The 26,586-nt window shown below is 37.7% G+C and overlaps 1 long non-coding RNA gene across 2 annotated transcripts in view; it reads right to left on the minus strand.

Moving 5' to 3' along the window:
* The window catches only part of LOC125697162 (uncharacterized), a 121,905-nt gene extending 97,525 nt beyond the window's left edge, over positions 1-24,380 (minus strand). For both annotated transcript variants that reach the window (XR_007378714.1, XR_007378713.1), the window contains exons 1-2: positions 24,305-24,380; positions 2,633-2,728 (exon numbers count right to left, since the gene is read on the minus strand). This is a non-coding gene — a long non-coding RNA (uncharacterized LOC125697162). The remainder of the gene's footprint in view (positions 1-2,632; positions 2,729-24,304) is intronic.
* Between the last annotated feature and the right edge of the window lie 2,206 nt (positions 24,381-26,586).

Raw genomic sequence — 26,586 nt, forward strand, 5'->3', positions numbered from 1 at the left:
TTGGGATTTTTTTTACCTGCTTCCAGGCAGTCATAATTGGTAAGTAATTCTTAATAGAAATCTATGCCAAAACGATTGCTTGAAACCCTATGTAGCTTTTCACTCCAGCCCTTAGTGAGCTTATAAAATGCATCAATTGTTCCATTAGCCATACTTGTTCCTCTCCTCTTGTAACCATATGCCATAAAGAAATAGAGAAGCTCATCCCTACATTTCTCCATGCCTATTAAAGGAGATTTTATTACGTACATATTAATTAGAAATAATAATGCTAACTGACTTCCATTTGCCACAGCTGCCTTCACATTAAGTCATAATTATCGTTCTTGTCTGCCTTTAGGAATCCTCCATTAACCACACCTATAGAACTGAATACTGATTGGGGAAGATACAACATAACTGTTCTAATAGTAATCAGTGAGTCTAAGAGAGTACTCTGCATTTTATATTATTCATCCATTTATATTATTCATCCATTTCTGAAATGAGTGCATGTGATAATTTTTGCTCTTGCTCCACACAACAATAACAGGAATGGTGTACTTGTGGGATTGCACTCAGCAACACACTGAAATGCTCGGACTTTACAGAGGTTTGCATCCAGAAGATTAAATAACAAATTAAGTAAAATAACTTCGTTCCTGTTCATCCAGGAGCATTATAATTAGCTTTTTGTATATTTAATTGATTGCTCTTCAAAGCTGAAGCATCTCCAATGGCATACTTTTCTGATTATAGAAAGAAAACCATTATATTTGCAATCCCTAGATATAGTCTCTAAAATGAAACAGCACAGAGTCAAATAGGCATAAAAATAAACAATACTCTAACCTTCTGAATACAGTTCCAAGTTGGTCTGCAGCATATGCTTTCAGAAATTATCTGTTCTTAGCTCTTTTAGGCTATTCTTACTAAATGAAACTAAGAAAATTGGAAGCATTCGTGTATTTACATGAAAATTCAAGAGTTTGACCAGCTATAAATCACAGGTCTCCTAATGATGACCAGCTATGAGCAAACCATTTAAATGTTTAACCTCAATTTGTCTTGCTATACTGACAGCAGTGTGAAAATACATAATATATGAGGTAAAGAAAATTTAATTCATTAGACAAAAAATACTAAGTCAAGCAGATCACGCTGTGAGCTAAATTACAAAAGGCTCTTTCCCACTAGATTTTCATCCCTCTCTGCATGGAACCTTTCTCACTAGCAGCTATCTCCACCCACATATCAAACAGAATCACGTTCGTCTATTTCTTTACATAAGTTTCTAATAGATAATCAGATGCTTTATGCTTGCTTCTGCATAAGGCTACATTTCACTCAGAACATAAATCAGATTTTCATATGACAGTTTGTTTCAGGTTGTTACCTAATAATTTCTACTGCTGTCAGAAAGACTGTGGAGCAAGCAGATTTCATCAGGAGGATAACCTAAATTATTTCTTCAGGCTCTTCCAATCCTATTTTTCTACACTCCTACAAGTTTGGAAAGAATTTTTCTTCTGTAGCTGGAAACTGAACCAGTGCATTGCTTCATTACTTTAGTAGCAAAAATGGAGCCTGAACACCAGACCATCAAAGCTGACCATTAAACTCTATGACATACAACAGAGGAAATGTTCCATCCAACTCCCATGTGTTTAAGCTGGAATTCTTGAAAATCCTGGCATTGTTTTCTTTTACAGACAAGTCAGTTAGTACTAGGAAACCACAAAAGCCCAAACAACCACACAGTAATATGATCTGCAGTATATTTTTCACACTACACAATGAGTAAAGAGCACAAGCAGGACACATGAATGTTCTTTTGTGCAAGACCTTAGGCACACACAGAGAGTGGAACTGAGCTTGCAGACTGAATACCCAGGTTACTCAAGCAAGGTCTAGAATACTAATTTTATTATTTTGGAGAGCGTTCGTGCTCTTATTCAATATGCTTTCCTTCTGCATAATTGAAATCCATATTAACGCAAAGCTCATCCTCTCTGTGTCTTGATCTTTCATGGAATCACAGCTATGAGAAGCATCACTGCTCATTCTTTCATAACAGCACCATCGAGACATTGAAACTCCAAACACAGAGGCAGAATGTTTATCTTAGTTTGAGAGATAGTGCTAATTGCTTCTATTGCAGTGCTGTGGCAACACAATCATATAATTTCCATTACTCAAGATAGTTATTTCAAATGATTCTACACAAGAAAATTTAGCAGTGCTACCCGGGGATCTCAGAATGGTTCTGTACTGCATGAGATAAATGGTTAATAGTCTAGCTTTTCATAAGGCATGGTAATATTCACTACATTCTAAAACAGAAACCCCAGACAACACTAACTAAAATATTACAGCACTTAAATTAAGTTATTATGAATGAAGACACATACCCTAGGAAGAAATAATGGGAGGGAGCCATTCAGAAAATACACTGTTGTTCTGAATGTGATAACTGTAGCTATTCTGATACATTTCTACAAAATAAACTGAAACCCAGTAAATACAGAAAATCCACAGTACTATACACGATAGATAGGTTTCTACAAAAGTATTAAAAATTCCTTCATCAACAGAAGATAAACAATCATTCATGAGAGACTGACATTATAATATCAAAGCAAGCATCACTCACCATAGCCTTCAGTTAGCAAGGCTTCATTCCTTTGGTACCCAGTACAGTATGTTTACAGTTAGAGCTGAGCATGGTCTACCCTCTGCCTCTCAAGCTCTGAAAAACAAACAAATAAACAAACAAGCAAATGAATAAATAAACAAACTGTCTTTAAGCACAAGAAAAATTCAAGAAAGTTTCTAAAGAAAATCTAGAAAGTAAAACATTTTGATCTAATAGGCTCCCTATAACTGCTACCAAAGCCATATGAATTTCAAAACTCCAAGAGCAAAGAGAGAAAATGTTAATGAAAGAAAATCACGGGACTTTATACTAACCCATGTACCTCTGACATAATGTGCAACATCCATCTTTGTTTTCCAAGAATTCATACTAATGCAATACTAAAACTATAGAGTTGTGGGCAGATCGATAAAGTTCTGCCAGGTTTTATTACACTGTACAGACCCAATGAAGAATATCACAACTGCCACACACTTCTTCATGCCCCTCTCTGTAATGTAGACAGCTCTAATACATAAACCAGCCCGCCCCAGCTGGCATACTTCAAAAATTCTAAATCACAATTTACTGCTTTTGTGTTATTGTTAAATGTATAAAGAGTCTATTTAGAAAACTGTAGCAAGACGCAAAAAGCTTCTTCCCAGAAAGGAAACTGTATAGTCAGAACATTTTGTTGCTTCTAGAAAGAAGATAGTTATGAATAATATGGTGAAGACTTTCAGAACATACTGCATCAATCAAGTTCTGCATGAGTAATTATAACAATGTTTTATAACACCATTAATTTTGTCTGCACAACATAACTCAGTTTTCTGAAATACAACACTTCTTCCCCACAGGACGAAAACCTTCAATATAAGTTCTTGGTAAACTACAGTAACTCTGAAGAGAACATCCAAGACGTAAATATTTGTTTTCTGGACTAGAATTTGAGGTCACAGAACGTATTGTCTGCAAAACTGGCTGATCTCCTACTGTGGCAAAGAAAGACTTTACAAACATGTAGAAGCTGTTAGGTGTAGTGAGGCTTATGTCTCTAAGTATTAAAATCATTTTTCCTTCTGGTGGGAAGCCAACTCAGTTCTTTGTCTTTATTGCTGCTCAGATGGGAATGAATCCATTTCTTATGGCTATATCCTCAGATATTAAGTTAATTTTTCATTTGTCATGTTCGTATCATAATGGACTAATAATTCCCCTGTGGAAGTCAGCAGCCAGTGTATAGTTTAATTGTTACAAAAAATAATATTAATTATAAGGAAGGCTAAACTTCAAAAGGCACAAAGCTCGCAGGTCGCACAGACCAATACTAGATTCAGAAATGATTGCAGCGGTTCATATAGCAATGATCAGTCCAGAATTTCATAGTAATACTGTGAAGAAAATGATAAGAAAGGTCAGAGGTTGCACAGACAAGACATATAAAAGAAAATAATAGATGCAGACAGAAAATTGGAAAGAGAGGTAGAAATGAGATAGGGACAAGTTACTTGAATAGGGACTAGTTACTTGGAGTAAAGACAAGTCAGACATGATATCAGAAACGTGAGACTGATATCAGGAACAGCATCTCCCTAAGACAGGCTGTAGGATGGCAGTCTTACAATGAATGCTCAATTTTCTGAAATAAGTTTGCTTTTGCTTACTTTACGTGCGTCTGTGTAACCACACAAGAAGTGTGGTCAGGTTGACTAATAGGCGTTCAAGATACTTGTGAAATTAAATTCCTTTTTAATGAGAAGTCATATTATGAAGTTTTCTGTAAATCTGTAGTTAAACCAGCTCTGTTCTAATAATTCCACTGGAGTTAACAAAAAACATTTGATGAAACAAGAAAGATTTTTTCTTATTATTCTCAGGGAGCTGATAGTAATTTGAATGACATATATAAGATGGTAAAGAAACAGACTTAGAATGGCAACGCATTAATATTTCGCTATAATATTCATAACCTTGAAAGAAAATAAAATAATAAACAGGATTATTCAGGATTCCTCAAGTATATATTATTTATTTCTATTCCATCCGATCCATTCACAAGCATCCTTGCTTCTCCCCTCTTACTTACTTACCCCAAAGATACAGCTGGCCACTAAAATTACATACCAAGGAAAATGCACTTGTACGTATTGCAGCCTTTTCACTTTTTATGTGTACTATATCTGAGCATGTGCAGATTTGGTATATTCAAAACACACAGATGTATTTGTACCAACTATAGTACCAGCTTTCAGTTCTAATACTTGTTAGTATTAGTTTCCAAACACAATTTCCTAATTAAAAAGGAAATAAGACTTTAACAAGATTCATTTCTGTTCTTTGTATTTGTTACTTAAATGTTGACAAAGTGCCACAATAAATTTTAGCATGAAAATTGATAAACAGAAATGTCAAACCAGTGATGATCTAAACTTCACTTTGTAAGCATCTTTTGCACTACTTTGATTGCAGTTGCCTATTAAGCACCTTCCAAATGAGATATATTTGTCCATGTTCTACAACTAGTACTAGAATAATCATTCTAGTGGTACTAATTGGACTGAGACAACCACTGAACTTCCTCTCTGAGCCCTGCCCAGACCAATTAACAGCTGGTTTCCTGCAAGAAGGACTGCCAGACAGACATTCTAGGCAAACAGGCATGTGTTCATTCAAGGTATCCTCCCAGCACAGTGACACAGTCTTCAGATCTAATGATACTGAGCCTCACTTCTGCATTCTACCTAAAATAATAGAAAGGAAAAGATGTATCAAATTGTAAAAAATGGATAAATAAAGGCCAGCAACTTAGCTTACCATGATATTCATTCTTTCCTAGTTTACTTGAATAAGAGTTTGACAGGTAAAATTGCATATAATTGTGTTTATTTGTATAAAATTGCCAGAAAAAAATACCTTGACATTCCCAGTCTGCCTTATTTCTTACTTAGTCTATCGAAAGCACTTCTATTTTTTGTCTCCATGGCAATTCACTTTGCTTTTAACTGCAAGGTGATTACATTATTTCCAGCCTTATGTGTGTAAGAGAAGACAGTTTTGAAAGTAGAAAATCCTTCTCTGAGAAAATTAAACAAATCACATTTTATTTACAAAAACTAATGTTTTTTCTGTCCCTGTTTATAGTTTCTTTGGCTCTACTGGCAAGATGCTCCATATGAATTCTAACTCTCAGTTTTGCAGGTAATCTACTAAGAAAGGTTATACCGACAAATCCATCCACTGTATATTGAAAACATACCTGGGGTTTGAATAAAATGTATCCATAATGCCAAAGGAACAGCTTTCATCCTTACTGAACTACGTAGTTTTTAACTACTTGTAACAGCAAGTAATAAAATGGTGCTAATTCCACCCAATTGCAGAGAGAATTGCAGGAGTAGGCCACAATGTCCCACCTCCAAACAGGTATTAATGCTACCTTAGTAGTTTTAATTCACTGTCCTTCACACAAGAATAGTTCATTATTAGTTCATTTCATTCACCAGATTAGTTAGTGATGGAATAATAGCAGTAGAGATTCTAGGAGATTGAGTAGAATTCAGTACAGACAATTGCATCTAAATCAGAAAGGAATCACAAGCAGAACTGCGAGTAATTTCTTAGCCTAGCAGATTTATAGAAATCTCTGCCCACTAACATGGAGAAACAAAGCCACTTCAAGCAGCACAGTTAAATGTACAACTTCATCCTTTGAACCTGTAATCCTTTCAATTTCAGTGTATCCTCAAGCAGATGGAAATTCTCCGATGAGATTTTTCCTTCCACCATGTAGAAGTCCCTCACACCAAAATAAGGTAGCTTCTTTCCTGTCACTCACTGTTCCATTCCTGCAGGGTTAGGAGATTTTACGTTCCAGGGCATAGCTTTAATTAAGAACATCCTTTTAGAAGATAGCATTGCAGCATCTTCACAAAACTGGGTGGGGTTTGATCAGATATGATTAATTTTGAAGAAGTTTTCCCTTTAAGAAGAGCACTATGTCATACAAAAAACATTCTCAATTGCAAATTATGTGCACCTGTGATTATTAAAATTATAAAATGTCTTATTAAAATGAAAGTTTTGGTTTTTTGACATTCATACCAACCTTTAGTCACATGCTTTGACAGAAGGAACCGAAGGCTGGCACTTCAGTATTTGAACTTAAACAAAAATACAATCTGGAACCATACATCTGATTTAAAAAGTACAGATAATAGAGATATTTTTTTAAGTATTTGTTCTATCTTTCAACTTCAACATTTGTGCCTAAACCTGCATTCCATGATTTCATAACTATGTCTTCCCTGTATAAATAATGAATAGATCTCTTTTTAAATTATTTAATGTTAAATGGAAGGAAATTCTCTCTCTTCTCTGGTTTACATTTTCCTGAATTTCAATTGTTTGTTAAAGCAGTCACTACCTCAGTTGCAGGAACAAGCTGAACGTGACTGAACATCTACTGCAACAGACTGATTTTTGATGACTTCGTTCTCTGGATAGTGGGTCAAATTAATATCACTAACTTCTTCCTTTATTTAATTTTTTTTTTCCCCTGGAGTTAGATGGAGAATCACAATTTATTCACGGCTTACTCAAAAGATCTCTCAGATTACAAGGTATTGGCTTTTGAATTTTGTATGTATAAAAATCGCAAACCAAACTTTGCTTGTGGTTGCAAATGTGAAGTTGCATTATTGAGTTAGGAAATTGAACCAGAAAGAGACTGTGTGACTCGATATCTTGTGCAAGAAGTGGCACACCCTGTGGGTTTTTTGCATGTAAAAATGCACCTCAGCTGTGTTAAGCTTAAACATAAAAGTAGTTTGAAAATGCTGAAGTTACAGTGAACAGCATGTGCTGGGTCTACATCATTAGTCCTGGGGATAAAATCTGCTTTGGAAAAAAAAAAAAACTATAACAAAAATGACAGATGTTATCAAGACAAAATGATTTTTTAAAAGAAAATTCAAAAATATCTGAGTCTATTAACTGTTAGGAATAATCTCCAATGGAGGGAGGGAGGGAGGGAGGGAGGGAGGGAGGGAGGGAGGGAGGGAGGAAAAAGAGAAGCCAAAGGAAAATTACTGACGTAAGAGCAAAATGAAGATGGCTGCCATTTTATGCCGAAGATAACTTCTCATTAATTGGCTTTTACAAGGAATACACATCTATAAAGCTAAATAACACTACAGAGCTCAGTAGAAATGCCATTTAAAGTTGGCTGCTTTGATTTAAATATATCATAGAAACACAGAACGGCTTGGGTTGGAAGGGACCTTAAAGATCTTGCAATTCCAATCCTCAGCTTTGGGCATGACTGCTATCTTTTCTTTGCTGGGAGCCCTAGGCCTGAATGAAGTACTTCAAGTGGGGCCTCATGAGGACAGAGCAAATGGGAACGCTCATTTTCCTCTCCCTGCTGCCCACCCCTCTTTTGTTGCAGCCCAGGATACTGTTGGCCTTAAAGGTTGCAAGCACAATTCTGGCTCATGTTCAAGATTTTTATCCCCAAAGTCCTTCTCTGCAGAGCTGCTCTCAAGGAGTTCTTCTTCCTGTACATATAGCTGGGACTGCCCTGATGCAAGTGCAGTATCTTGTATTTGGCCTTTTTGAACCTCATTTAGGTTCATGTGGGCCCACTACTCAAGCCTGTGCAGGACCCTTTGGCATGCTTTCCTTCTGTTCTGTCAGCTGCATCACTCAGCTTGACATCATCTCCAAACTTGGTAGGGGTGCATTCCATTCCAGTATCACCGATAAAGATGCTAAAAAGCACATATAATCCTGGTATCCTTAGTGAAAAAAATAGTGAAATAAAAATTTAATTTTTATTTCAGAATACAAATTTTCCTCAAAAAAGGCCAGGGAGAATGTAGGAAAACTATGGAGCTTCAGTGGTACCAGAATAAATCATTTCAATAAGCAGCACAAATGCACTGAAATAATTTTGGCCACAGAACAAGCAGAGAGTAGTACCTGAGCAAGATCATAACCTCCACTATCTGCAATTGCTTCAGACACAGCCGCAGGAACTACTTTCAGCTGAGAGTCAGTTCTCAGCATACTCCTATCTTTGCCTTTAAGTCGCATCAGCAGTGCTCCTACTGTTCTTTTTTTCTCTCAGCAGAGTGCAAAGAAAAGGCCTATGTTCTTGTCTCACTGCTGTAGATCAGCTACTTGTTGTCAGCCCTCATTAATGTCTTAGTGTAAATTTTAAAAAGTGGCAGATCTGCACAGCAATGAGAACATAGATCCAATGTTCTCAAAGAAACAGATCATGAGGGGTGTATGGAGAAAACATGTACGAAAAATCCCATTCTGGAGCCGTCAGCCTACAGAACCAAATTCTGGAAACTAAAAAACATGATATGCACCCAGACTTTGCTACCATAGGAGACACAAGCACTTCAAAGGATGGCATTTTGGGCTGGCAGAACTGCACTGCAAATGCACTAGCTCCAAATTCTCAGCAAAAATGAACACAAAAAACATTTACTGTACTTCTAACATGCTGAAAATTGCATTTTACTAACCAACAGTTCCAGAACACAGAGAATCAACTGCACTGTTTTCAATATCTAATTTAGAAAATAAATGTATCTCAAGGAAACAGAACCCAAAGGTAAGCATGACGATCCGCAACAATGATTTTTCTGTTATTGTTCACTTGGTACAAATATTTCAAGGTTCTTAATAAATGCAGTCCAAAACCACTGCAAAGATTTCCAGCACTAACTTTAGACAAGATCTCTTGACCTCAGCACTTAGAAGTTGTTTTTGTTTAAGACACTCCAGATGTGCATTTGTCTGCAGGGAAGAAAAGGGTGGCAAATGCAATCTATGCCTGTTTTTGATCCTGGAAATTTGCAATACAAAAGAATATGAAGAAAACAGCGTATGTGTGTGGACTGTTTCAAAATGTGATTAACCAATCTTGAATTTCATGTGTATTTTCAAGTTCCTTTGAAAAATTAACCAAAATTTTAGCACATAATGTTAAAGCAACCAATAATGAAAACTACATTTTTGTTCTGTTCATCAATCTCATAAATTAGAACAGAGAAATAAAATATTCCCCATGTATTATCTTAGAACAACTGTAGTTGATAGCTACTGTTAACTTTGTATGATAAGCGTTATTTTAATATGAATTGTTGTTAGCTTGCTGGAAAAGCCACAGAGTTTATATTTGCTCCCTAGCTTAAGAGAAGACAGTAAAGAGGCGGAAGAACAAAATGGGTACAATCTTAAATTCATTAAATGTTACCGATACTCTCTCCCTTATTGTACTCCAGAAAACACATTTTTATTGGGCACTGTAGGGAAATTAAAGGGACACCCTGAGGTATGTAGTGATACTAACAAAGGAACTTTACACTGGTATATAATTAATCGGTACATTGGTATTACACTGGTAATAAATTAGCTGTTACAGTTATGTAGTTATCACTCATAGCTGATAGAATCATTTATGGACACGGTCGAGCAATTTGAAATATATATACACCACCAAGAAGAAGAACAATCCACCAGAAGCATATCTTACAAATACAGCTCATCTGGAGCTACATTAACCAAAGTTTTTTACAAGAAGTTTTTAAACAATAGTGTTTGGATGGCTGCGTTATCTGCTTTTTAAATTCCTATTATTACTTGATAATGGTATGAGAACGGCATTCCTTTTCTGTTGGTCTGGGTGCTAATGAAATATCACTAGAATAAGGAGCTCCGGTAATCTGCTTATTACACATTTCTGTATCTAGTACTACAATTCAAACAGAATATTGAGAAGAAAAAGCTTAATGAAAATTATCTGTTTAACATTTAGTATTTGCAGTTGTCTTTAAAAACTCATTTGAAAAAAAAAAAAAGGCGCACGAAGAAATAATGAAAATTGGCAGTTTAGAAATTACTTTCTGTCATGTGTTGGCAATCAATAGCTTGTTCTTAAAAACTGCTTGAACTTCTTATGAAGTACAATGTAATAACTTTAAGTGAAAGACACCCAAATTCATGCAGTCCAGCTGGCTTCCTTCCATATTACTTTACCCCAGGGACTTTAAGGAACAGCTGCTTGAGCAATGAAAGCTCTGCCAACAGCCAAAAGCTTCCAACAGTAAAAAGCCTCCTCATCTCTATTCTATCCTGACACAAACAGTTGTTGGCAGCTGTATTTGATAGGGGGAGAAGAAAGAAGCAAGAAAGTCACTGAAAGAAGCAGGTGCTGATGTAACAGTGTAATGCTGATTCCTGGTTCAGAAGGATGTGTAGAGGAAAGAAAATGTGTCCCTGTCCCAGCGAGATGGAAGCAATATCTAGGTTAACCACTGACTGTGTGAGATTCGATCATCTTCATGTAAATGGTTTCAGGGCTTAATCATATTCATAGTCAGTCTGAAAAGAACTCACTGAAGTGTCTCTCGTGGCTATAATCCAGATTCCATTCTTGTACCACACACTGTGTCAGGCATCACAGCACTAAAAACGAGCACTAGTGAGAGCACCAGCCTTAGAAAGTTATTCCATAATACTCCTTATTCCAGATTTGCAGGACTAAGGACTAATCTGAATCTAATAAAAGAATATGCATGTGGCTCTCATCTGCTATATAAATTCATCAGAAATTTTCAGTATGCTTTCTCTTTTCAGAGGTGTTATCAATCTGCTTAAATTTCCACTGTATGCGATATAGAGGGCTCTAAAACCCAAAAAGCATAACTGCACTTATCAAGATACAATATTCACTTGCCTTCATCCAAATATCAGTATACTAAAACAGTGTAAGTAACAGCAGTACATAAGTATTTTTCAATCTTGTTGATGGCATAACTGTACACGATTTTCAAATATTTTATAGAATCACAGAATTGCATGTGTTGGAATGGACCTCTGGAGAACATCTAGCACAACCCCTGTGCTAAAACAGGTTCCTGGAGTAGGTTGGAAATATATAGCTTTGATATCAATATGAGTGTTGTGACAGAAAAGGCAAAAACAGGTGAATCTGGGTACATTTAAGTGGCATTCAAATAATTGATGCTATCAGACAAGATAAGAATGAGAGACTATAAATAGAACAACCACTCTGCTACAAAAGAAGGGTGAGCAGTAAAGCCAAAAAGAAGATAAAAAGCATAGAGGTATCCTTTTTGAGAGGGAAGGAGCAATAGCATACAAACAACAAATGTAGTCAAGGAAAATCAGAGAAGACAGAAGTCGAGTCCACCTTGGTTCTAATTTTTGTCAAAGAGATCTCAAAAGCCATCACCCTTATCTCAGAGACCAAGAACCATCAAGGATTTCACCATCAGTCCAAAACAAATGGCATTAGAACTAGCAGGCCAAAATGTAGCATTGTGTCCTTAATGCTGATACGCGTTATAAAGCAACCGTTTTGTTTAAGAATATGAAAAGACTTCAAATGTTCAAGGAGTTTGTTGTTAACGAGTGAAGTAGCTAAAGGTCAATCTTCTAAACAGTCATACTGCAGTAATCTGTAATTCCATATATGCATTCAGCGGCAGCAGCATTATAATGGAGATACATTAGAGAAATTATAGAGCACACATCCTAGCCCTTAGTAAGCCACTTAAGAGAATAGCAAAATGCAAATAGCCTGACTATTCCCACTAAATGCTTACATCTCTTTCTTGTTTTTAAGTCCCAGGTTTACTAGGGAAATTGAACATAGGCACTTAATCACAAAAGAAAAAAAAAAAGAATTGGAAGAAGGGCTGGACTGAGTCTGTAACCATGGTCTGAAATGCTTTTCAATCTGCAGTAGCCGCAACTACTCAAATGACAACAGTATGTTTTTGTGAGAAAGTTGAAAGGGAAGTTTTGCTGTAAGAACTTAGGGCAGAGACATTTAAAGACCTTATTTTGATTTCCATTTCTTGCTTCTTTGCTTTTTTTGGAAATTCTCCCAGGACATTTCGGGTTGGTCTCTTTACACTTCCTCAATTGGTCTGTGGGGATTTCTAAAATCCGGGCTACAAATGAAGACATGTATTTATGAGCACATCTAACACTGGGCAGTAGTAATCTGAAGGAAAATTTGATGTGCTTATATTAGTCAGAATCACACAATTTACAGAGCAGTTTTGGTGGGCTGAAAAACAATAAAACCTCTGCAGAAAGTACAGACACTTCTCGCCACTCTTCATGTCTTTATGCAGAGGTCTCACTTTGTAATTTGAAGACGAAGCAGCAAACCTATTAACTCTGCTCATTCATTGTTATTTCCCAAAGCTGCATTTAAACAGAGAATGTTCAACTGGAAAGAAACCAAACAAAGTCACTTAGCCTATCTACGGCCGGCGAAGAGAAAACCTGTAAGTGGCTAGAATTTAAAAGAAGAAATTTGTTTCAACAACATGCAAAGGCTTAAAAAACTTCTGTATTCTGCTGCAGGAACTAATGGGCTAACTGGCAATCCAGGGCTCAAGACATCTCCTCCTCTGTACTTATACAGCTTTCTTTAATTTGCCATCTTGGCCACTTAATTCCTTCCTTATCTGTTCATGTGCCAGTTATCCTTTCTCTTACACACAGATTATAAACTCTTCACAGTATACTTGTCGCATGTGGCACAAGAACAGAGACCCTAGATGCTCCATTAATACTATGAAATGCCACTGGCAGCAGTTAAGCTGTGTCTCATTAATGACCCCCAGTATGTGTATATCAGTTTGGCTTATATTGAATGACAGAATACAAACTGAAGGTTATGGCTCATTTTCAGTTTATTTGATATAAAAGCTGTGATTAGTGCCACATTTTCATGTAGCAAAACAACTACATACAAGCCTTCAGCAGCTTTACTTGTTCTGAAAATCCATTTACAGACTTAATAGCCATATCATATTTTGTGGTTCTTAACAAAAAAACACCTCTTTCAGTTGTGTCTTTTAGCCAGATTTACAGACTAGCATGAAGTATCCTACAAATGGAGCTTTAGACAGGAAGGAAAAGCTCTTTCCTTTCTCTGTGTGGTAATTAAAACTTAGTCTTCAAAGCCAGCTCAGTTTTTTCAACTTGTTTTGAACTGTGCCTAGCATAACAAGCACCACAGTCTCCAGTTGAAGTGCCTATGCTCCATCACAAAAGGAACTAATAGATATAAAATACATTGAATAGATATTAATTTGTCAAATAGCTTAGGATAATATTTCTGTTCCCATAAGAAGAAGGCTCGAAAGGAAGTCATTCTGGCTGTAAACAGGAGTTTATCGTATCCCACTTCCTTCTGAACTGTGTAGTGATTTTTCTTTGTACGGCTACTTGATTTATGACAAAGTACAGCAGCTAACAAGGCTGAATCTTGGAGAGGAGCCTCTGATGCTCCCGAGATTTTAACTCCATTTTCACTATGGTCAACAGCATCTATGTAGCAAACATTTGCAAAGAAAATAAATCAAACTGTTCAACAGATAAGGTAATCACAGCACTCAAGCCTGCTTTCATGAGGAAGACGTTCACTTCCCACATTTTGAGGGTGTGCTGTCGCAGTGAACGGGAACAAACTACAAAAGCAGCAGGTTTAGTCCTTTTCTCACTCAAATTCTAAGGTAGAGAGGAAGATATGGCTTATGCCAGTGTATCTAATGCCTGAACTTTAAACTCATACCAACATTAAGACATCTCTAACTCAATCATCTGTATTTTTGTCAGATAAAAAGCACAGATGTGATACTCAATAGAAAGTATTCAGCTAACTTAGCAAAGAGTTGGATATATGTTCTGTAACACAGCATCTGATGGGGCTGATACATACAATTTCCCATGGGAACAGAGAAACCGTGGATGCTCCATCCCTGAAGGTGTTCAAGGCCAGGTTGGATGGTGCTCTGGGCAAGCTGATCTGGCAGGTAGCAACCCTGCCCACAGCAGAAGGGGTAGAACTTTATGGGTTTTAAGGCACCATCCAACCCAAGCCATTCTGTAAAACTTCTGATTTACAGAAACTATCAGCAGTTGTTCATTTTTCTAACGCTTTCTTACAAACATCTCCTTGAAAGGGGATATCCTGCATGCACAACTTTATTTCTTATTACAGAGTATTTCGGCACACAACAAAATTACACCTTATTACTTGAAGAAGGTTCGAAGCAGTAGACCTACAGCTCAGACATATCCTCAGTAAACTCAGCGTGTCCTGAACCCAGCTTATTCGTTTATGCAGCAGCTACTATTAATGTTGCCTAGGAAAGAAATTAAAGCATTGTGCATTCACTGAACTGTACTTCACTGGATGCTATCGCTTCCAGAAATCTGTGCACCACGCCAGATTTGGTTGGTAACAAAAAGTTCATCAAATAAATCACATCAGTGAGTACCTTTGTTTCTAAGTACCTGTCATCCTCTGGCAAAGTTGAATCATATCTGCACTGAGATAGGCAGGATCTTAAATCTTAATGATTTTTTATAATACATTTTGAAGATATTTTGGAACTAAATGTCTGCTCAAGCTGAGGGGAAATCCTCAAAACAAGAACACATAGGAAGAAATAAAGAATACAAAAATTATTACTGAGGCAAAGTTATCAAAGATCTTTTGAAGACCTAACAGAAAGATTAGCTGAGAGACCAGAAAGCTTTTGAAGAGAAAACAAACGGGCGTGTTTCTGTAGCAAGGAGTAAAAAGTCAAGGTATTTTATTATACACACATATAATACACACAAGCCAGAGCTGGGAATGACCAGCTAGAATGAACTGATGATGCAGTAAAACAACTTCTATCCTTCAGTATCTGGTGTAAGGAATGCAGCTGAAGAATGGTTCTGAAATGTATTATTTGGGAGGCTAAATGTAAAACAAGTTTTAAGTACTAATGTAGATTCTCTTGGGCCTTTTGTGGCAAAGACAACCTGTAGAAATCTTTTACTTTCCATTTGCTTGCTTTATCTTCCAAGCAGAAGCCACAAATACATTCAGAAAGTGTTTACAAATATGAAATGAGTTCTGGAGAATAAGAATACAACTAAAAAAAAAGCGTTATTGGTCACAGTTCAGTAAAGAGAACATTGAAGTTGTAGTACAAAGCTGACCAGCTACTACTTGATGGCAGTTTAAGTCCTGCAGGATATACCTCTCATGGGAACCCTCTTAAAAAGGAGATGGAGAATTACCTCTAAACTCAGAAAAAAAATCACCAAAAATTGAACTGTTTCACCTGAGAAATTGAGATGAAACTCTTCAAATGCCACAGTAGCTAAAACATAGAGAAAGTGCAACCTCTACAGCGGTAACCTTCTCTAAAAAGAAACAAAAGTCTCTGACCTTAAGAGAACCATCTGTGTTCTTCTCTTTACTGTTACACATTTAAAACTAAAGTAATGGCAGTAGAAATTTCCTGTTTTACTTTTATACCTTTAATCTGTATTATTCATAATATATTCTAAACCAGTTGGGGTTGATTTGGCCACATGATAACACTGCTTTCGTGTCAATACAAATTTAATGGGTACCCGTATTCCAAACCTAGATATTTAATTGTGACACTGACAGGCCATTTTGTTCATTGGTCCAATTATATCCCAAACAAATCTCACCTGAAATTAACAAGACTCCATGATGCAAGAGAAGTTCTGTCTGTATACAAAACCACCAAAAGACAACTTAAAAGCAACAGCTGCAGCAGAAAAGCAACAGCTGATGGCCCCATCTGGTCTCTTACCAGACCTACCTGTCTAGGATAAAGAAACTACTCACATCACAGGGTAACAGTCTCCAACAGAGAACGACTAAGTCATACTTAGAGACTTTCAGATGGCATTTAGGCCAACTTCTGGCTCAAATACACATTTACCTTAAAGGATATGCAAAGTAAATTCCTAGTTAACTTTCACACTTGTTCATTTCTTAGTAGTTGATACATATAAGACTGTAAGTAAAACTGGCAGTAAAAGGATGTTCCAAAGAAAATTCTTTTCTGCTCAGGCTGCCTAGTGTGGTATGACACCTGTTCCTTTGAGCTTGTGAATTAATTTGTCAGCAGGAAAAGGTATGTCATTGGAACAGCTGAAGAACAGTGCAAAGAGTTTACAGTGGGAAGACTGCAAGAAGTTTTTTTTGTTTTGTTTTGTTTTTTAATTACCAGCTGTTTTTATAAAAATAAATATAAATCTGAAAGACAATTTTAAACACACACATAAAACAAAGAACTAGGAATTCCCTACTTGGCAAAACAAAAGATAGAAAATCTCATGTTTGATGCAGCAGACAGAAGTTTAAAACCAGAAATGTTTCCTTTTGACTATGTCCTATTTGTAATCACTCACAAAGTAAGGTTTGGTTGTTGTTCTTCACATCTTTCAGCTAGGAACCAAGATCAGAGCAAACAAGCTAAGGAGATAAATGAGGTTGTAGTTTACAGTTCACAGGGGAAAGGCTGTGCTTGCTCTCATATTTTGAGAGTCTTGGTCACAAGAAAGATGTTCTGAAGGAACTGCATGTTCAGGCTGCTTTCTTAAGAAAAAACCACTGTTGGGAAAAGAATAAAGACTGAGACATTTCACAGTGGTGAATCAATTACAAATGTTAAGAAAAACTATTTCCAAACAAGAGGAGGAAAGAGAGAAGGAACCCTCAGTTCACTTAGAGAAACAGAACCTAATTAACAATATCTCATCAAACCTCAGTTATGAGTCTGCATGATATTCAGGTTCAAAAACATCATATCTTAAACATAAAACACCACGATGATCATAAGTACTAGATTGATTCATGCAAGTGTGGGAAAAAGAAAAGTGTGGGAAAACCCAAATGAGAGGCACAATGAAGCTTGTGCTGACCTTTGTTTTAAGTTCCCAGGAGTAAATACAAAATGAAGTGTAGCTTACTTTGTGTCAAATTTGTATGATACTCCACATTTGATGTGTGAACTCTGCTGTACTCAGTAACAACAACTGAAAAAAAAAAAGTGAGGGTACAGTCTCTGTTTAAATATGCAGTAACTGTAAAACAAAATCTATTGAAGTGTACGCTATTTTTTCAGCATTGCTGTGCCCAAGGTTTTTTCTTTCACTGATTTTCTCTCCTGCCTCTCTTTTTTTCATTTCTTTTGGTCAGGATTTTCAACGGAATACTGAAGTAAACTAAACAAAACAGAGAGTGAAAGGGAGGAACTGAGCTGCCATAATACACTGTTCTCCATAAGGACTGCATATAGCCTTCTGACATTTTACACACACCAGCAATGTCCGAATTATTTCCTGTGGTTGTGTTAATTAAAGCTGTATTTCTTAAAGTACACATGCTGCTGCCTAGAAAATCACTTCTTCCCCAAAAATACTGCATTTTATGTGTTCTGTGATTTTAGCTCTAAGAAAGCTCACGTAAAAAATGTTCTTAGAAGACTGAAAACATGAAGGCACAAAATGGAAAAGCCATTGCCACAGCACTGCAAAGCCACTCAGTTGTGTGTTGAAATTCTAAAAGTCTTGGAGTGCTGCCAGATGTACAAGATTTGAAATCCATTTATGATATATCAAGGAGAAGATCCAAGTCTCATGGATGCCTACAGACAGATAAAGAGAAATAACTCGAGTTCTTCCAGAACAAGAAGGAGCAAAGAGGTTGAGGTTTCCTCACAAGATGGATAGCAGATATTTCTATTACCTTTCTTGCATCATAATAATTTACCACTAACTGAAACCAAGTCTTTGCAATCACCTAACATTTGAGACTCCCTCTAAATCTGGAGAAGCCTTTCCAAATCTATTATATCACCAAACATGGAAGATATCACCTTCTCAGTCACATCATCCTCTTCTGCCATAAGAAGTAGAGCCTTAGCCATTTCATTAACACCATCCATGGCTTTTTTTTACAAGCATTGCCAAAAATGCACTCCTCATCCTGGATCTGCACACTCAGAAATAAACGAGCCAAGAATGTACAGAACCTCCTAATCTGTCAGGTTCTGTAGAGATCATCCAGAAAAAATGTCCCTATTGTTGTACTACTACCATTTCCCAGGCTTTTTCCCAATGAGCATTCTAAAAAGGGCAATGACATCTGTCTCTTCACCACAGAATTAGAGGACAGCATTTATACAGAATGCTGACAACCTAAAAATACTGGCATAAGCAGGGTTAATGCCTCAGCTTTAAAAAGCACTGTTTCGTGTACTTTAGCCTGGCTAGCTGATGCCTTCGAATCACTTTTAGTTGGTTCTCTAGAGATACAGAATGTCTCATGTTCTGTGAATTTCACTGCTTGATAACTTGACCACATCCAGGAATATGTTACCAACCTACTTATACAAAGTTTTACATCATGGTTTTTATAATTACGTATCCGCCAGCACAGCACAAAACAAGAAACAATATGAAAATTATTTTCTTAGTAATTGCCCAGCATTTTCATGTGAGTATTTCAACAATTTTGAAGACCATTATTGAAAAGCAGTAAAATCATTTAAAAACATCATTATTTATTATTATTATCATCATGATTGATAATTATTTAGAAACAATCAAATAAAAATCCCCATAATGAGGATTCCTTTTGTCAACACACACACACGTACACAGTATCACTCTCCTCACTGAGTGGGATATCAGCATTTACAAACTGAAAAGGTCTTGAGCCCCCTCTTGTGACAAACGGTCAGAATACAGTTTCACAATGGAAGTCGCTCCAAATTGCGCAGTACCACAATCCAAAAAAATTTCTTTAGAAAGATTATAGCTCAGAATGAAATTCCTTAGATTGAATTATTACTTGATGCTATTTTACATTAAACGCATTCATAAATGTAAAATAAAAAACGGATAAATCTTCAGTTCTGCAGAATATTAAAAGGCATCTGTTGGGAAAGAGTTATTACTTTTGATCCGTTAGAAAGGACTCCACGTGTTCATAGTGGGTTACCATTTACAGAACCAGGCATCTTTCTGGAAAATGCTCTCACCAACGCACAACCTATTGCACAATACAGCCAAGCCACCTGAAAAAGTTTGTACTGTGACTAGAGGTCCTTATCCCTACCACAATATCCTTCAATGCAGCTAGGAGGTGACATAGTAAAGCTATTTCTTTAATTTGCAACGTTAGAGGTGCTAAGTTATCCTTATATCAATATTCTACACCAAGGCAAAGTGGACACAACGACACTGCAGTCTCACAGTTTAAGTTCTAGCAAAAGAAGCATATTTGATGGGAGACCACACTTTTTTTTCTTTAAGATATTCTAGTACCAGTAATACGAAAAGAGACACATTGCCCTGTGATGAGTATGTTGCTATAGCATAATCAATACAAATGGAATTATGAGTCAGGGAAGAATGTCTTCAAATCATCAGGTCTTTCCAAAACACCATTTTCTGAAACAGAGCAGATTGTCCTGTTCCTGTAATTAAATCAATGAAGTGTTGATTAACCACTTGAATTTCCAGACAAGTTCCTACCATGGTGACAGCCTCAGAAGCGACAGAAGATAGTCTTACAGCAGATGCGTGAATGTACTGGTTTTCTCAACACTCACCTGCCTGCGTAATACACAGAAATAATTTAATCACAGTAACAAACACATAGAAATTCAGCAGAGCAGAGATTTACTGCTTTGTGGCTTTCACACAGTTTATCACATAGAAGAACTGAGACTCCTGAGAACTGTTTACAAGTAAACTATGAAAATCCTCATGGTGACTAACAGGATGAATGGTACCCTTTGGAACTCATCTACCTTCAAACTCGCTGATGCATTTGTATAATGCCAAAGAAACTCAGCATAAGTTAATAGTTTTCATTAAATATTGTTTCAATGTAAGAATTTTAATCACTTTTGGAGAATTACAGATTCAAATTCGGTTCCCTCCAAGACGCAAAGAGCATCTACAAGCACAACAGATCATCAACTATTCAAAATTAAAGTCATAAAAAATGAAAAAGTTTCAATCTAAGGATGCCAAGAGCACGTTCAGGAGCAAAACTATTAACCACAGAATAGAAATAATGATCTCAGATTTGGAAATACTACAGTTCACATCACACATAAACTAAAAGACAGGAATATATTTGTAGAAAATCAGACCAGAAGAAAATATTCCAAACACCACACCTAATTCATCCAACTATTACTGAAAATCCCAGGGCCTGACACAGGGGCTGAGATTGATGAAGGTCATCATTAATAACCCAAGAGGCAGGACAAAACATAACCTCAGCAATATTACAGATGATAAAAACCCAGGAGGGGTGGTTGATGGATCAGCTGGTTGTACGGCTGCTGGCTCCAGAAAGGCAGACAGGAATGTTGAGTTCAACAGAGGGAAATGCAGCCTCCTACAGCTGAGGAAGAATAATCCCATGAACCACCAGCAGATGCTGACTGTGGGAAAGACTCTGAGCATCCTGGTGAACAACAGGCAGAACACGGGAAAAAAAGGGGCCTTGCAGCAAAGGTGATCGACAGCGTCCTGTGCTGCATTAGGATGAGCACAAAATTATAAACAGATAAAGGAAAGCAAACCCTGAGTCACTATCAGAACTTAATGACAGAATTGAACAAATACGTCACTGCCAATGTTTAGTGAGAGAATTTAATACACAGTGATAAAACTCAAGTCCCCCTCCTTAGGGACAGAGTCAGTCTGAATAGGTGAGGCAGGGAAGAGGAGAAAGGAAATACTACCATCAGAAAACTGAGGCGCTGAGCAACAGCACTCAGGAAGTTTTTAGAAGAGCCAGGATAATTACAATCTCTACAAGTCTATCACTGAGCCACAAGGTCACCTGGCTTTTTAAGCCTTAACATAGAATATACATATATTTTTTTACCTCTAAATCAGTATCTTTGACAGGAAATGTTTTCTGTTTTCAGGATTTGCATGAGATTTTCCCAGATCCAGTAACTCCCTTTGATTCCCAGAATCTTTGATCCTATCTCTCAGACAAGTTTTCTTCTTTTTTCTTTTTTTGAAGAGCTTCTTTGGAATAAAATTTCATGATGCTCACAGTATTTAAAGACTCCTGGGATAAAGTGATTGTAAAACACACCTTGGAAGCAGATATAATTGATTCTCAAGCAAGGCAGGGAGCATCTGTCAGATTGAATTCTAGAGGAAAAAAAAAATATTTACTTTGTGAACTTCGTGGGCTTAAGCACAATGTAGATATGTATATATGAAACAGGATGAAGTTAAACATGTAGCTCACTCCAAAAGTAATGCCTCCTACTTATTTCCATGGAAACTGATACAAAGAGCACAATAACACCAGTTGATAGAGCAAATGCTCAGATACAAAATTCTATTTTTCGACACAGTCACCACCACTAACTTTGCATTTTTGCCCACAATGAACAACCTGTACCAGCAAAGGTGATCCACTGTTTCACAGCTGCTGTGACAGCATTGTTGCTAAGAAAATGTTGCCATGACATCCATCTTTCCTTGGCCTGCACTGGTGGAAGTCAGAAGGCACCACATGCAGTCTACACGCTGGGTGCAGTAGGACAGCCCAGCCAAGATTGGCAGTGCGCTCCATGGTCTTCATGCTGGTATGGGGCCTGGTGTTACCATGTTTCAAGAGAAAGGTTGTGTAATGGTTTTATGATCTTTGTTACTGGTGTTCCACATCATAACATCACATCGTGCATTGGGAGTTTAAGAGTTGAAGCTCCAGTTCCACAGACTGTCAATATTTCCAGGCACCTAGTTCTCATTAAAGAATACATATCCCAGAAGACTTTTACTGTTCTGTTTCCCTTTTCTGTTTAGAGGGAAAGATAAAACTGCTCACAAGTCACAAAACAGTGACGAGCTGATGGAGACGCTCTTCATTTTGTCATGTAACAGCTTGCATGGACATCTAGAACATGGCTTGTCTTTCATATCACTGCTGAAATGCATCACTCACCTCCTTATTGTGCTCACATCCACTGTTTGGTCTCCGTAAGCATTCAGCAAGCATCCGTGAATGTCAGTTTTTTCCACATGGAGGAATTCAATGAGACAACCCTTGTTTCATGCACACTTCCATTTCAGCCCACCCGTCTGCTGCCATCTGTCACACAGCACCAATGCATAACAGAATATTGACAGGAAGGTTCAACATCTACTGCCACACCGCCATCCACCTCTAATATCATGGATCATCAGAATGAAATAGGAAACATAACTTTTGGATCAGATTCATGAGAAGGAATACCTAACCCCAGGAGAGGCATAGAAGTCCTGGCTTATCCAGAAATTAGAAGGGCAGCATTTCACAGTAACTTCCAGTGGAATGGAAGAGGAATGGTGGAGACATTCTCCATTCCTAATGCCCAAATGCTGCCAGTACATGGGAATAATGACAAAATCTCCCTGAAGAAAAGGAATCAATCATGGAATTTGCAATTAAGATACTCATCTGAAAAAAGAAATGTGTAAGATTAAATGTTTTCCACTTACTTGCAGTCTGTTCAGTGAATGTGAACAAACGGTTTATTAAAAAAATAAAAATAAAAAAATGAGCTGGAAGTTGCACAGTTACAAACACGCAAAATAAAAAGTAATCTAAATCACCTTCTTATTGTCTGGCCACAGAAATCTTGACTTGAAACAGGCTTTCAGAGAAAGAGGCTTGGAGTTCCCTTTCCTGTATGACTTCATGTAATTTCAACTCTGAAAATGAGAATCTTCCTATGTAGGAAATGCAGATTTGACCTTCTTAAGAGTTGAGAGCTGAAACTGTGTTTTCCTCTTGCAAACTAAAATCAGAATTGAGCTCTTGCAGTGTTAAAGGGGAAATAATCCACTGCTGCCTGGACTCTTCATGGTAACAGTTTAGAGATGAAGATGGATGATGCCACATACATTGTCTCAAAATCAACACAATTTCCAGGAGCTTTTATGTACTCACAGAAAAGAAGAAGCTCTCTCTGTTAAAACACAATAAAATGAAATAAAAGGCACTCAGTGCCTCAAAGAACATAAGAAAAAGTGCCCTATTACATAACAGTTATTTGTAAAGACTATTCATACAGCTGGATCCTGCCACATGGTGTGAGAACTGTCACACTATGGATACGCTATTTGAGATGCTAGGCATGCTAGCAAGGATCTGTACAAGGTGGTCTGCATTAAAGACGGAGGAAATGGTGTCATTTTGCATTTTGTAAGTGGAGGACGAGGACTGAAAGCACTTGTACAAAACAAAAGGCAAATCAGTATCAGACCGGCTCTGGAACTGTTGAAAAGTCAAGCATCACCTCATAAGAGCAAAACAACACACAAAACATCATGTAACGGGTTGGCTCATACCTGCAGAGGGAAAGGGTCTGTTGTATTGGATACATAATAAGCAATTATAACACTATGCCTCATTTGCTAGCTACAAGGCTTGTGAAAAACGTGTGTTTAAACTACGCACAACGTGGCTGCTGATGCACACCATTTACTTTAAGTCTCTTTTCTGAATCCTGCTCGTTAAACAAGCTCACAAACTCCTGCAATTTGCAGCCATACCTACAAACACACAGGGACCAACACATCCCATACCGACAAAAGGGCCAGCAGGAACCGCCACTGAAACCACAACTGCACGCCCCTCAGTAAAACCCCTCAGCCACAGGGCCTTTCTCAGCAAAGAAAAAAAAAAAAGCAAATCGAAGAAAAAAAAAAAAAAAACACGTAACGGAACAGGTGCATTTCGAGAAAAGAAGCAGCGAGTAACAAGGATGAGGAGACGACCTTCTGTTTTCTGCAGATCCCTCCGTAGCCGAAAGAAGCAAACGCTGCCTGAGGAACCGGAGCGGCCGTCACGACCGTTACGACCGTTGGACGCGCGCCCGCGTGCCGCCTTAGCGCCGGTCGGAGCTGCGCGCGCCGCCCGCCTGCTGCCAATCGGCCGCTGCAGGGGCGACGCGGTGCCGGCAGGTGGCGCTGCAGCCCTCAGCAGCCGCCTGCTGCCGCGGGGCAAAGCGGCCGGATAGTGCGGAGAAACGGGCAGGGAGAGACGGCAGGAGGGGGACCGGCCCCTTCGGTTTGAACTCATTTTAGTAAGTCAGAAACTAGCCTGTGTTTCTATCGCAGCAACGTTACAGAACTTGCTGAAGGTCTGTACAGGTGCAAGTAGCTTCAGTAGACAACGAGTTGGATTTCAGCTCACCAACAGCACCCACAGACACCGTCCCAATGACCCCATGGCGGCGGGACTGCAGTGCGACCAGGTTGTTGTGGCATCAGCACTACACCTAGATGGAGCTCCAAAGAACAGATTAATAGGCCAAAGGTGGTTGCTAACAGAGCTATTTTCTATCCTGCATCGCTTTCCCATCGCTTTAAGGAGAGTTCTTCATTATCTCACTGAAATTTTTACTGCAATGTCAGCAATCGGCTACAAGATCAGCCTCCTAAATGAGAAGCAAAAAAAGCCATTTAATTACAGGCATCATGAGTTATGCTAACACCGTTTAATTTATTCTTTTGTATTTCAAATGTAAGCTGTCACTGATAGCTTCATGGTTTAGAAACATCTCAGATTCTTCTTTGCCTCAGACAGCATTGCAGATTAAAACCTGCATACTGCAAAAAGCTTCTGTGGTAGTTAAAAAGGAATTTACATCATCTGCGGGCTGAAACATAGCATATTTATTTGACATACATGGTCCCTTCTGCATTTGGAGATATAGATGAGATACTGTAAATGAGATACATGCAAATAAGTTTAGATGTTTGCATTGATTTTTGCTAGATGCTTCTAAATAGGGTCTTGTAGAAAGAGAAGCTGAGGGTGTGCTGCAGCAATCGCACCAAGAACACAAACAGCAAACTCCCTTCTCACAAATGTGGTACATCAAGGAAAAGAACTGATGAAAAGCATGTTTGTCCCATTTGTCAGCAGTTCTTCAAGAAAACGCATCCCATCACTTACTGCAGGTTCATTATACAATTACAATAATAATTACTTGTTCTTTGCCTTGCTACTTTTCTAGTTGCAGATTTACAAGACCTGCAAATATTGCTAGCTTCAGTACACAAGAATACAGCTGTTGTAGTCCCTTTCTCACTCTTAAAAATTTGGCAATTCTGCAAGTTAAACTCTGAGGGGAGGAGGAAAACAAAAGCAGAGACAGCTAAGTATTGCTATGTGATTTTTCTAACATGCTTGGGGAAATATTCCAGAAATTCGTCATCTTTTCTCTTTAGATACAGCTGTGGTAACAACATTCACATAAAATGTATGAAAGATTGGACTGACCACCAAGATGAAAATGACTGTAGCAAAGTGCCCACTCGGCAGGGAGGCTCCTTCTGAAAGAATTTATAAACTCTCACCAGCTTTTGACCACAACAGAGAAAGCAAAACTAGATAAGCACCTCAGAATCCTCTGCAATAACTGCAGAGTATTTCCAATTGTGGTGAAGTGCTACAAGTAGGTATTTTTAAATAAAGATTAAGACAGCTACATCTTTGTTTATTCCTCTCTTTTTATTATCAGTGATCTGAACTACAGAGTAGACACTCCACTTCCATACAATTCTGTAATTCGTATTTGGAATCTTCCCTTTCTAAATGAAAGTCTTATTCACTACTTCACCGTAAAACATGAACTGCTTATTACCCTAACTCCTTGTTCTGTAGACATGATTTCTTTTTTCCTCTTAACTGTACGGAGTGTGCTGGATTTTGTTATTTTTCACGTTTTTCTTTTTAGACAAGTATCAGAAAAGTTTTCTTTTTATCTCCTACCCTGAGCTATGCAATATTACCTCTCTTCTCTTTAAACGAATCATACAGGCGTTACACACTGAACTATACTCATTTTGCTCCCTGCTAAGTAACTACAGAAAAAACAGTAAGAAATAAGTAACACCTTGAGATACAAGCTCAGTTATCCTCTGCACGCCTGCCTTGTATCATGACACCCTTATATGGGCAGTTGTGAATACATTAGTTAACTTAACCTGCCTTTCTAACTTGTTTTTGCAACTACCTGCTTACCTTCTCTGAGAGGCACACCTGAGACAAA

The sequence above is a fragment of the Lagopus muta genome, chromosome 8 (assembly GCF_023343835.1).
Source record: "Lagopus muta isolate bLagMut1 chromosome 8, bLagMut1 primary, whole genome shotgun sequence".
Taxonomy (NCBI): Eukaryota; Metazoa; Chordata; class Aves; order Galliformes; family Phasianidae; genus Lagopus; species Lagopus muta.